Source organism: Cnephaeus nilssonii (genome assembly GCF_951640355.1).
Source record: "Cnephaeus nilssonii genome assembly, chromosome: X".
Lineage (NCBI taxonomy): Eukaryota > Metazoa > Chordata > Mammalia > Chiroptera > Vespertilionidae > Cnephaeus > Cnephaeus nilssonii.
Window position 1 is genome coordinate 8,742,854 of NC_137071.1, and position 14,135 is coordinate 8,756,988.

Genomic DNA, 14,135 nt, shown 5'->3' on the forward strand with positions numbered 1-14,135 from the left:
AGTTTTGAAGACTAAATGAGATAAATGATATAAAACCCTAAACACTGTGCCTGGCACTTAGTAAACAATCAATGTTAGCTACTTTAATTACATCCAAAATTCAATTCAATCACCCCCTCTGTGGCCCACCAATCTGCTACTTCTCCTGTGTTTGGTATCTTAGTGAATGTTATCATTATTCATCTAGTAACCCAAACTACACTTTCTCATTAATTGTAGAGGGTTATTTTTCTATAATAATCTGCTCAACATCTCTTCTAATATTAGGGTTTTAGAACCCAGGTCTAACTAGAGCTACACTTACATTTTCCATGGAAGTTTAATTTGAGAACCATCTGCTCCTTGCGACTTTCATGTATGAAAAGCAAGAATCACAACTTATAACTTACTTTTAAGGCAAACTGGTACAGCAGAAACATTAAACTTGGAATTGGTGGACCAGGGGTAGAGTCCTAGGTCTGCCACTTATAAGCTTTTGGGGGGCAATTGAGATTTTCTCCTATCCTGTTACTTTATCTGTTCAAAATGAGGATACTTGCCCTGTCTACCCAATGGGTCATTGTTAGGCTCAAAACTGAGTTAACTCATAAGAAAGCAGTTTATAAACTATAAAGAGCTATATATATATATATATATATATATATATATATATATATATATGCAAATAACTATTAAGGTGAGGTAGATTATTGAGGATAAAATAATACTCCATAAAGTCCTTTTGATCTTAGAATAAAAATAAGTTTAGGATTTGTAAGGAAATCTTGAAAGTCTTCTGTTCCAAATATACATCATATGCTTCGGTTCTTTCTATACCATTCTCATCTATATTTGAACACTACCAAGACAAGAATGTACTACTTCACCAGGCAGCCTACTATACCATCTGAGAATAAGCTTTGGCTGCTAGATAAAATTCATTATACAGTAACTTTCCTCAGCAACAAATTCCCTTTAAGAGGATTACTAATATATGATGACTTGCCTGCACTATATCTGCAAACTCACAGGAAGTAAATCTACAGCTATAACTGCAAACCACCCCAAGGCTGTTCTTTTCTAGATAGCTCAAGTTCCTTCAAACATTCCTTTTACAGATGAGACCATCTTCTTTCTGAGCATGCAACCAATTCCTCTTAAAGAGTGGTATACAGAATTGCATGCAGTGAACATTCCAACCTTGATATGATCAATGTAAAGGGCATATCCCCTCTACTGTCTTAAATAACTTTAATATTAATGCAATTCATACATGCAATATTTTTGGAATGGCCACAACACATTGCTGAGTCATACTAAGTTATCTGTTGATTAGATCCTCATCTTCTTTTTTTGTTTATTAAATTGATTGGGGTGACATTGGTCAACATGGAACATACAGGTTTCAGGTGTGGGTTTCTATGTTACAAGATCTGTATATTACACCGTGTGCCCACTACCCAAAGTCAAATAGATCTCCTGTCACCTTATATTAGGACCCCTTTCTCCCCCACTTGTCTTCTTTATTTACATTATAACTAAGTCCTGTATCCTCTATTTTGTACTTATTACTCATAGTCTCATGAATAAAATCTTATTTTAAATTTTTGTTTCATCTTTTTCCAGTTCTGATCTATGGCTAGCTTCTATAGATTAGACTCCGAATCTGGCTATCAGCCTCTTTACTATTTTCAGCTTCATGTGATCCATAAATTTTATAATATATTTTCTTTTCTTAACTCCTTACCCAGCTAATTAACTAACAAAGCAATCCAAGAAAAAAAATTGAGTAAAACATGATCTAAAGGTATTTTATGCTCTACTTTTTGCAAAAATATCTACCTCTTTTCTGAGTTTAGCAAAGATTAAAATTTTGAACAATTTAATTTTTAAAGCAAGAAAATATGGAGGCTAATAGCAGTGCAGTATCTTTACAAAGATCTACCAAAAATGGATTTTTACTTCAACAAATGTTTGGTATCATTTCATCAAAACAAGGATTCAAATGTTATCTGTTATAAATGCACAGTTAGTTCTGCAGCTAAGAAGTTGCCCTTTTGAAAAATGACTCTTGGCTTTGTTAAAGATTAGGTTACATGGACCATCAGTCAGACTCAATATTGCAATTCCTATAGTTCCAAAAGTTCAAGAAATAGCATCTATTAAACTAGAAAACTTATTCCTCTAATTCAAAGAAACAGAGAAAACAGGTGGTCTGAATCTGGCTAGTACCATATTTAAACCCCATCCTGTCACTTACTGCTATAGATATCTGACCTTGGGTAAGTTACTTACATTTTGAGCCTCAGTTTCTTCATCTATAAGATGCATATAATATCTACCTCACAGTAATATTGTAATTAAAAGGATCCACCAAAGGACAATAGAAGCTCAGTAAATGCTACTTCCTGTCCCCTCTTTTGCCTCAATTGACTGTGAAACACTTAACATTTCTATAGTTAACTTCTAAATGCAATTCAGTGAACAACTACAGGAGAGTGTTGAAGATAACCTGTTTCACCACTTAGTACAGCCAAATTCCTATCAAGCAGGGTGGAAGATATCTTTCATATGCGTGGTATTTTTTTATACAATGTGGGTAAAGAATGAGAGCAGACAAAAAAAATAGTTTAAAAGAGAGGCAAATGTATTTATCCTCTCTCATCCCACCATAATGCCTTCCAGCCAAAAAACTGCAAAGCTTGGCAGATTGTACATATGCAAATATTATGTGAAATACTGGAAAAGGTTAGAAAATTCTAATCATGCTTTACTCTGTTAGTCTGAAATGTGTAAAAGTAAAAAATTAGATAACATACACTATGGGTCTCATCAGAACAAATCAGATAAAGGAGACTGCCAGCTTGAGTTTCAGTAGGAATTATTTTCTTTTTTAAATAAATTTTTTCTTTATTGATTAAGGTATTACATATGTGTCCTTATCCCCCCAGTGCCCTCCCCCACTAGTAGGAATTATTTTCAAAATAACTTCTAATGTTATGGTATATAATTATCATTTAAGATCATCTTCCTGGTTTAAATTAAAGAGGCTGACCAATTCAAATCATTCTGAATCAAGGTTTTAGGACTTCTAGAATGTTCCCAAGTATTTAAAGGAAAATTTGGAAATGTTTAAAATAAAAACATTTTACTATTTTAAAAAATTCATTTTAAGTAGCCCCATTAAACAGATTGTTTTGTTGTAATGGCATGTTATAATAATGTACATTTCCAGGCTATTGTGTGACACCTTTGGAGAAAATATAAAATAAATTTTTAAAAATGCTTTGATTTAGCAGATCATCATATACAAATATACTGGGACTAAAAAATTATCTGTCCCAGTACATGCTAACTTTAACTTAGTAGGACATACACCATGTACTGACATTTTCCTACCTAAAAATGAAATGTTACATATGAACATTGGGAAAAAAGAATTCCTCACAGAGAGCAACAGCCTTAAATATGATGGAGGGAAGAGGAAAAGAAAGGGTCCAGAGCCCTAGTGGAGACCCAGGTAGTAAGAATGAGCATGGACCATACTTTTTTTTTTTAAACCACCTTCAAGTATATTTGCCTTCCAAACTCATGATATCAGTGATGGTTTTCCTGCCCAAAGTATATATCAGGAGTTACATGAAGGTGCTGAGGATGAGGCATTAGAAACCTCTCTCAAACTTCAGTTAAGATATGATCAAATGGTTCAGAATCCAAAGAATCTATGCAATCACATTGAAACAACAAGAAACAAGCATTTATATTCTTAATAAGGAAGGTATATAATCCTTACCAATGTGACAGGATTAAGAATCAGCTCCTCATTTATCCTAAGGAAATATCAGAGATGTGCATAAAGACTTAATGTACAGTGATAGTCATCATACTCATTATACTGAAAAATAGAAAACAATCTAAATGACCAACAGGGGACTGGTAAAATAAATCATAATACATCTATTCATATGTAGGAATACTATGCAATGGTTAAAATCAGGGCCTCAAAGAAAAATTAATGATGCAAAGATATGTTTGCAATATATTAAATTAAAAGGGATACAAAACTATGTACTATGACCCCAGTTTTGCACCCCCTCCCAATATGTGTGCATGTAAGTGGCAAAGTATATATAAAATCTTATCAGTAGTTACCTGGGTCATAGGATTTTCTTCTTTGTACTGTATTTTCAAAATTATATGCATTTATTATATATTATTTTTAAAGATAAAAAACAATCAATGTAATTAGAAAAATCCATTTATTCTAGATAAGGTGCCCTTATACCTGCTTTACTATTCCTCCAGCAACTAAAGACCTGCTAGTAGTCAAGACTGTCTTATTTTCTAGACAAGGATAGGAATGACCTCTGGTTATACCTTCATTTTAAGAAGTTTTTTCTTTCCTTTCTGGTCCTATGGTTTTGGCCTTAGAAAATAGATACATTTTAGGCCTGAATCCACCTCATGTTTTTTAGAGTGTACCCCTAAGGGGAATTCTGCTTATGAAACAAGAATATGTTGAGATAAGAAGAAAAAAAAAACACGGTAGCCAAAATTAAATCTGCATTGTGAATAGCAAGTATTAGAATTGACACTGCAGAAAACGGAATCCATGCCACGAAGGACAAACTTGAGTACATGAAAAAGAAAATGAAAGAAAGTATTTAAAAACTATGGAGGACAGACATAGAAATAATCTATGAATAACAAATGTTCCTAAAGAAAAAACAGAGCAGTTTAATCAATCAAAAGTATAAGAAAACTTTCCAGTTCCGAAAAAAAATACCTGAGACTGGAGACTGAGAAGGTTCAACAGAGATCATCAACACCAAGACATGTCCTGGCAAATGTTTTTAAATTTCAAGGATAAAGATATAATCCTATAAGCATACAAGCAGAAAAAAATAGGTTATTTTCAAAGGAACTAAAACCAGATTGACCTCAGAGTTTTCCCCTGCAACAATAAAATGCCAGAAGACAATGAAGTAATGACTTACAGAGTTGAAAGGGAAAAATTATGATCTAAGAATTTTATACCTTGTCCTAGTTTTTCATGTACAAATGCCACAGGAAATTATTCTTAGGTTTGCAAAGCCTTATAAATATCACCATCCTGGTAGTACCATTTTTCATAAATTGTTCAAAGGTGTGTCCTAGACTATTGAAAGAGAATCAAAATAAGAATTCAAGAATATTGAAGTAGGAAAGAAATGGTGAAGTATACGGATGCCAACTTAATATCTAGAAATAACTGGATAGAATAGTTAAGCCCACTTTAAAAAAAGGGTCAAAATGAAGGCAAAAAAATGATATAAGAATATAAACAATATAAAACTTTTTAGAAAGTTAAAGGTAAGATCTATAATCTCAGGCTAAATTAATGTGAACTCAAAATAAGAGTTAGTGGAAGAAGGGAGAAACAAAGATTCTAAATTTTCTGTCCTAAAAGGATATTTAAAAACCACTATTTTTAGTAATTAGCTAGTAAATATAAAATTTGCAATGTTTTAAAAAACCATACAATAACCAAGAATTTTATTTACTTATTGCAGTCCAAATCACTATAAGATAGTAACTGGCAGACTGTGAATAGTACTTTACACAGGCATTACATTCAACCCTAAGATCACGAGGTATGCATAATTATCCCTGTTTTACAGATGAGGAAACAAAGGCTCAGCAAAGTTAATTAGTGAATGGCAGAAGCAAAATTCAAACCCAGGTCTTTCCAGTTCCATAACTCTTTCATCACTATTTCATAACCTCCTTAACAAACAATCCATATGGCAAAAATAAAAAACCCCACCCTAACCAGTTTGGCTCAGTGGATAGAGCGTCGGCCTGCGGACTGAAGGGTCCCGTGTTCGATTCCTGTCAAAGGCATGCGCCTTGGTTGTGGGCACATCCCCAGTAGGGGGTGTGCAGGGGACAGGTGATCGATGTTTCTCTCTCATCGATGTTTCTAACTCTCTATCCCTCTCCCTTCTTCTCTGTAAAAAATCAGTAAGATATATTTTAAAAAATAAAAAACCTCAAACACAATAAAAAACTTAAAATAAGATGAAGAGATCATTCCAAAATAATGTAAGAAATGTAAAGTGTGAAGTATCTAGTTAAAATTAAGGGTCTTACTGTAAATTTAATGGGATTACAGAATTACTGATGTTTTTATGAATGATGATGATATGGTAGTTATGTTTTTAAAAGTCTTTATATTTTCAGAAATATAGATGTAAATATTTACATCTGACGATGTATCTAGGATTAGCTTCAAAAGAATCCACTGGAGCCAGGGAGGGGAAGAAAGAGTACATAGAGGGGGCGGTGATACTGTGGCATGTGTTTAAAATGCTTGATAACAAAAACTTAAAAGCTTAAAACATCCACATAATCACTTACTACTTTAAAGAGAAACCCAAACAAAACAGATAAGCATAGAAAAACATAAAGAAAAAGAAAGCAAGTGTTTGTAAATTAAGGCCAAAAATAATCTGTGAGGGCAAAAACCTTAAGCCAATGAGAAAGGTAATTTAATTGGACTAAAAATATTCAGTAGTCTAATATATCTAATCCATTATATCTAAGCCCATCAATATAGTCCAATATACCGTATTTTCCGGTGTATAAAACGACTTTTTAACCCAGGAAAATCTTATACGCCCAGTCATCTTATACGTCAGAAAGTACGGTAGTACTTAATATACTGTATGTAGTAATAATAACCACTACCATTTACTAAGGAATTACCATGCACCAGGTAAGTGCTAAGTCCTATAGATCATCTTTGATGCTTCTGATAACTCTGAGGCATTATCACTAATTTACAACTGAAGAAATTAAGCATCTTTTTAAGCACTGTGTCTTCAATCCCTAGCAAAATGCCTAACAGATTGTAAGTGCTCAATAAATATTACAATAAATGAAAAAACCTAATATCCTGCCTAAGGTTAATAAGCAGATCCTAAATTCAAACCCAAATCTGATTCTAAAACCCCTACTCTTAATCACATTTAAATCTTTTAGTAATGGTATTTCATAGTAACAATAAAGATGCTCATTTCCTTCTGTGTTTGCTTCTCTATTTTTCAAATTTTCTATAATTAGCATGTTATTTTTCCCCAAATATATTATTAAAATAATAAATGCAAAATAGTATTGAACATTTAATCACAGACTAACCTAACAACAAAAAACAAAAGGTATTTTGGGGACTATAACATGAAATAAATGGAAACAAAATAGAAGCAGGAATTTTAGCACACTAATGACAATTAGCATAATGCACAAAATAAGGACCAAGCATATGACGTAATTTATATGAGAATAAGTAGATAATGAATTTTATAATGTATAAAGAATATAGGTTAGCCCTATATTCTTTATACATTATGGCCGGTGTGGCTCAGTGGATGGAGTGTCAGCCTGCGGACTGAAGGGTCCCAGGTTTGATTCCGGTCGGGGGCATATGCCTGGGTTGCGGGCTCGATCCCCAGTGTGGGGCGTGCAGAAGGCAGCCGAGAAATGATTCTCTCTCATCGTTGATGTTTCTCTCTCTCCCCCCCCCTTCCTCTCTGAAATCAATAAAAATATATTAAAAAAAGAATATAGGTTATTTTCAAGTATCTATGAAAAATTATAAAGACTAATTGAGTGGGGAGGTGAGTGGAGGGAGATTAACCAGAAAACTTATATGCATATATGCATAGCTAATGGACACAGACAATAGGGTCAATGGAAAAAAAACAAACATAGGGGACATCTGTAATACTATCAACAATAAAGATATATTAAAAAAAGACTAATGGTGTTCTAGACCATAAAATCCAAAATTCTTAAAAGCAGAAATTGCACAGATCATATCTTCTGATTATGATAAAAATTGAATAAAGCAATAAACTAAGCCCTCATTCAGAAATTAATTCTTCTAAATACATACTGGCTCAAGGAAATACTAATAACAGCTATCATTTATTCAATTCTTATTTTGTTCCAAGTATAGTATTAGTTGTGTTGTACATATTCTCTCATTTAATCTCAACTAATCATTAGCAAGCCATGAGAGGTATGTTATTATGTATAGTAAAGGAAAAAAGTTAGGTTGAGATTTAATAACCTGTTAAAGATCACAGAACTATTAAGTTTGTAGATAAGATAACTGAACACAAGTCTAAATCCAAAACTCATACTACTACACAGAAATGCTGTCATATATTACTGTTAGAATGCACATATAGGCATCTAGTTATGTTCATTTTTCTCTGTTTATAAAAGAAAATTTTATAATAAGTGGAAAAGACCAGAGTTCTTCCTTAACACATTTTCTGAAAGTGGCCATTTGTTAAATACACTATTCTAAGGAGGTAATGGTTCATTTGCCTAACATCACTGATCAATGATTATATTTCAAACTGCATAATCTCCTAAAAGATATTCCTTTGAATATATTTATATTCTCAATAGGATAATCAAAAGAGGAAGAAACTATAATATTAGATGAAGTAGAGAAGATACGGTAAACATGATGTGTCACTAAATTTATTTCTAAAAAGCAGCATGAACTTGGAAAAGTCGCTATTTTCTGGTACTTATATGCAATCCATAAGAGTTTGGTGGAACCTTGGCCAGGATGGATTTGAAAGTCTGCCCCTAACTGTGGGCAAGCCCTTAAGCCTCTCTGAGTTGTGGCTTTCCTCATGCATAAAATATGTGGATGCCTAAGAGCTCTTCCAGTTTGGAAATGTTATAATCCTGTGATTTTTAAGGATTAAAGTTATTTAAGATTTTGTGAGATTTTTACACCTGAGGAAATTACTGATTCTGTATTTAAAGCTGCTCTTATGTTATTTCTAATTACTTCTTTCTCTTCTGTGTCCAAAATAGTTTTATCTATATCCTTCAGTGGTGCCTTTGTACCCAAGTGTAAGCAAGAATAATGCCAAAGAAAGGATTGCACAAATGTTGTCACATGAAAGAGAAATACTAATAAAAAGATAGTTTTTCTGTGCAGGTTAAGGAACCTAGAGCAATTTTATAATTTCCACAATCCAATTTTAATGTCCTTACTTTGCTAACATTGAAAATTATTAAAATGTCAACTTCTTTTTAAGTGCCTCGGTCTACTCCCAGACAGCCCTATTCCTGCCTTCCTACTATTTCATACCCTACTTCTTAGTACTCGTGGAGTTTGTAGTATTTCCCATACCTGCCTGATGATCAGAATCACCTAAGATTCCCATTCATGATACATTACCTGGCTTAACCCCAAACCAAAAATGAATCAGAAGTTCCAAAAGCCCCATGGCTCAGTATTTCATTTTTTAAACAGGCACCTTAGATGATTCCTGTGATTAGACAGTCTGGGAAATCACAGTGTTGGAAAGATCATGGGCTTTGGAGCCTGATATATGATTTCAAAACCTGGCTTTATCCTTTATTATAGGTGTGACTGTGGGCAAGTTACTTAACGTGAGTCTCAGTTTTCCAATCCACAAGATTTGGATGCTAGTTATGTTGAAGGCTGTGGTAAAGTTCATTATGCCTAGCCATGCCAGTAAGTGTTAGCTTCTCTTTCTTCCTGCTCATCTTGCCACAGGAAATGACAAATACAAATATTTGAGGGGATTCTGATGAGTCCTTTACCCTAACGGGTCCACTTCCATTTCTAGGGCTAAAAATCGGAGTACTAGAAAACTGGTTAATGCATTACTTGGGTTGGCTAATTTAAGAGTCTCAGGAACAAGGTTAATAATTTCTTCTGGTTTCCAGAGGCTCAAAGAAGCCCTCCTACCTAAAACAGACATAACCGTTATGCTAGGCTTCAAAGTTCAAGCTATGTGGTTGTGGCAAGATTACCTGAACCTCTTGTTTCCTTGTCGGTAAAACAAGTGCTGCTTAAATGTTTGCTGAACTAACCACAATACATTATTGATAAGATAACTGTTAACTAACAATCACTTAAAATAATTAACTTAAACACAGTCTTACAAACATCTTTATAACAAAAAGAAGATAGCAATAATAGCTTGTAAGTAAGTGAAATGAGACAGGATGGTATTTGCTCAAATACACAGTACATCAGAGGTTAACATCCAAGCAAAATTCTTATGTAGTATCAACTGTATCTCTAAAAAATTAAATTTATTAAGGTAACATTGGTTAATAACTTTATATGTTTCAGGTGTACAATTCTATAATACATCATCTGTATATGGCATTGTGTGCTCATCACCCAATGTCTAGTCTCCTTCCATCACCATTTATCCCTCCCTTTACCCTCTTCATCCCTCCTTCCTCACCCCTTGCCTTTGTTAACCACCATACTTCAACTGTATCTTAACACAAAATGTTTTAGACAAGTTTGGAGTTGACTGAGGAAAAAAAAATCCAAACTACTTACTCATTAAAAAAAGTGCATGTATTTAAAAATTATCATAGGCATAAACACACAATCTGGCAACAAGACTTATTTCTGAAAAAGTAATCAGAAATATAGTTTCTAATTACAGCTCCATGATTAATTCTAGCTGCACATATATTATGCATATACACTATTAATAAGAACACTTTACTAAAATTATTAGTATTAACTGTTCAGATAAGCTATAATTTAATAAAAGAAAATTTAAAAAAACTAAAAATATGGGAACGTTCAAGACAGAAGGAAAAGTTACCCTCAATTCTTAAAAAATAAGGAAAAAAAACAAACTTCAAATCCTATTGAAAGTAATTTATTTATTTATTTTTTCTATTAAAGAACCATAATTTCTCTCTTGACTTATTCAAATTATTCTTTAATGCACCTGAATTTCATTCAGTTTCTGCCCTTTGCTTGTTAGGTTTATTTCCAGACATTTAATATTTTTACTACTATTTTGAATGAGATATTTTCCCCCATTATCATTTCTAACTAGGTAAGCTATTTATTGATTTCTGGACCTATTTAGACTATCATTAGTTTTAACAAAGCTTTTTAGTGGTTTCCTTAGATTACTTAAGTAGATGATATGAATAGTAATCTTTTAGCCCTCCTTTGAATATCTTTGATTTTTGTCTAATTGCATTAGCAAACTTTTAGAATGTAAAATCCAAGTGAAAACAGCAGGCATACTTTTAATGAGACTTCCTATAATACTAGTGACCCTGTGCATGAAATTTGTGCACATTAAAAGGGGATTAATTAGAGGAAATAATTTGATATTGCTATTTGCCCTTTCTCTATAACAGAAGTGTCAGAGATGAAAGAAAATTAGTAAAACATATATGAAAACCTTCCTCCTGTCAGAGTCTGGGGCTCACCACGGGACCCAGAGTCAAGTCCCCACCCACCCACATGCACCTCAAAATTATGTGAGACCCAGACCCGGCCGGCCACCCCCCCCCCCATTGGGTTAGATCCAGACCCGGCCAGTCCCACCCTTGTCAAGCCCTGCCAGGCAGGGGGCATAGCCTCAGGTCTCCTGGCCCAGTGCCAGGATGGGGGGCGTGGCCTGAGGTCCCCCAGCCCAGACCGGGGCAGGGGGCGTGCCTTGAGGTCCTCCATCAAGCCCCGCCAGGTGGGGGACGTGGCCTAAGGTCACCTGTCAAGCCCCGCTGGGCGGGGGCGCAGCCTGAGTTCCCCCAGGGTGCACCTTGAGGTCCCCCATCAAGCCCTGCTGGGTGGGGGGCATGGCCTAAGGTCACCTGTCAAGCCCAGCCAGGCAGGGGGGAACAGCCTCAGGTCCCCTGGCCTGGTGCTGGGGCGGGGGGCACGGCCTGAGGTTCCCTGTCAAGCCCCACCTGGTGGGGGGCTCAGCCTGAGGTCCCCCTGCCTGGCACTGGGGCAGGGGGCACAGCCTGAGGTCCCCTAGCCCAGCACCAGGATGGGAAGAGCACGTGAGGTCCCCCGTCAAGCCCAATGGGGGCGGGGGAGGGCATAGCCTCAGGTCCCCTGGCCTGGCACTGGGGCGGGGGGTGCAGCCTGAGGTCCCCCAGCCTGTCGCCAGGGTGGGGGGTGCGGCTTGAGGTCCCCTGTCAAGCCCTGCCCATTGGGGGGCATGGCCTGAGGTCCTCTGGCCTGGCACTGGCGGTGTGTGGCCTTAGGTCCCCCAGCCCGACGCCAGGGCGGAGGGCGGGGGTGTGGCCTGAGGTCCCCTGTCAAGCCCTGCAGGGTGGGGCACACGGCCTGAGGTCCCCTGTCAAGCCCCATGGGGGCGGGGGAGGGCATAGCCTCAGGTCCCTGCTGATTGCTCATTAAGGCTCCTTAAGGGAACTTGGCCTCAGCTGTGGGTGCAGCCATCTTTGTGATGGAGTGATGGTCAATTACCATATTCCCTCTTTATTAGATAGGATATCCCCATCAAGCATGATGCTGGCTATTGGTCTGATATATATTTGATTTTTTCCATCACCATTTATCCCCTCTATGCTCTCTTCCACTCCACCACCCCCTCCACCCCCTCCATCACCACACTGTTATCCATGTCCATGGGCTCTCTCTTTTTTTTTTAATATTGCAAACACATCATTTTATTTCTATTTTACTAAATTTTTAATTGAGAACCACCATTGACCTTTATCTAATGCTTTATGACTTTTTAAACTTTTTAATTAGAAATGATTATAGGTTCACAGGAAGTTGCAAAAATAGTACAGAGATGCCATATACCCTTAACCCAGTGGTTTCATCTTACATAAATCCCTGTCAAACACATGAATTGTATACTGGTACAATGCCCAGATTCTATTCAGATTTCACTTGTTTTACAGGTTCTCATGTGTGTGTGTGTGCATGCTATATATTTTACCACATGTATAAGTTCCGGTATCTATGACCACAGTAACAATTCTGAACAATCCATCACCACCAAGGTCCTATGTTTGCCCCTTTATAACTTGACCCACATCCCTTTATGCCCTCCTCTTAACCTTGGTAACCACTAACCTAGTCTTCATTTCTACAATTTTGTCACTTCAAGAATGTTATATTAATGCAATCACAATATGTAACATTTTTTCACTTAGCATAAATTCCTTTGAGATTCATCCAATTTTTTTAAATCAATAATTCATTCATTTTAATTGCTAGGTAGTGTTGGATGGTGTGGATATACCACAGCCTGTTTAGCTATTCACCTATTGAAGGACATTTGGTTTTTAACTTTTAGATATTACAAATAAATCTGCTATGAACATTTGTGTACAGACTTTTGTGTGGACATACATTTTCATTTCTCTGGGATAAATGCCCAGAAGGATGACTGCTGGGTCATATAAGAGTATGTTTAGTTTTCTAAAGAAATGGACAAACTATTTTCCAGAAGAGCTGTATTATTTTACATTCCCATCACCAGTTTGTTCACATCCTCAACATTTGGTATTGTCACTATTTTTTATTCTGGCTGTTCTAATAGGCAAGAAATGATATCTCATTGTCGTTTTTTTTTCATTTCCCTGATAGCTAACCATGTTGACATCTTTTCATATGCTTATTTGCTATCCATATATCCCCTTTGGTGAAATGTCTGTCGTCTTTGTTACCATTTAAGTTTTGAATGTTCTTTATATATTCTAGATACAAGTCCTGTTTCAGAGATAGGTTTGAAACATTTTTCACTCAATCTGTAGCTTGTGTTTTCATCCCCTTAACTGGATATTTTTCATAAAGATTTGAATTTTGATTAAGTCCAATTAATTAATTAATTAATTAATTATTATTGTTATTATTTTAAATCCTCACCTGAGGATATTTTCCCATTGATTTTTAGGGAGAGTGGAAGAGAGGAAAAGACAGAAACATCGATGTCAGAGAAACACATCGATTGGTTGCCTCCTGCATGAGCCACAACCAGGGCCTGGGCCAGGAAGGGGCCTGCAACCAAGGTTCGTGCCCCTGACCGGAATCGAACCCGGGACCCTTTGGTGCACTGGCCGACGCTCTATTCACTGAGCAAAACCGTCTAGAGCTATTTTTCTTTTATGGATTGTGCTTTTGGTATCTGGTCTAAGAACTCTTAACTTACTCCACTGTCCTAAATATTTTCCCCCTATGTCTAAATTGTAAGTTTGTTTTACATTTCATATTTAAATCCACAATCCATTTCAATCATTTTTGTGTAAGTCGTGAGGTTTAGGCTGAGGTTCACTGTTTTACCTATGGAAGTATAATTGCTCCAAGCACC

General features: G+C 35.9%; 1 protein-coding gene across 3 annotated transcripts in view; it reads right to left on the bottom strand.

Annotated features, from left to right (window-relative positions):
* The window catches only part of RPS6KA3 (ribosomal protein S6 kinase A3), a 116,410-nt gene that overhangs the window by 86,501 nt on the left and 15,774 nt on the right, over nt 1–14,135 (bottom strand). Inside the window, exons 1-2 of one of the 3 annotated variants that reach the window (XM_079764842.1) lie at nt 4,766–4,812; nt 3,773–3,809 (exon numbers count right to left, since the gene is read on the bottom strand). The exons of the other annotated variants lie outside the window; for them this stretch is intronic. The gene's annotated coding sequence lies outside the window, so the exon portion shown is untranslated. Of the gene's footprint in view, nt 1–3,772; nt 3,810–4,765; nt 4,813–14,135 lie in introns of those variants that run through there. 3 annotated transcript variants of the gene reach the window in all.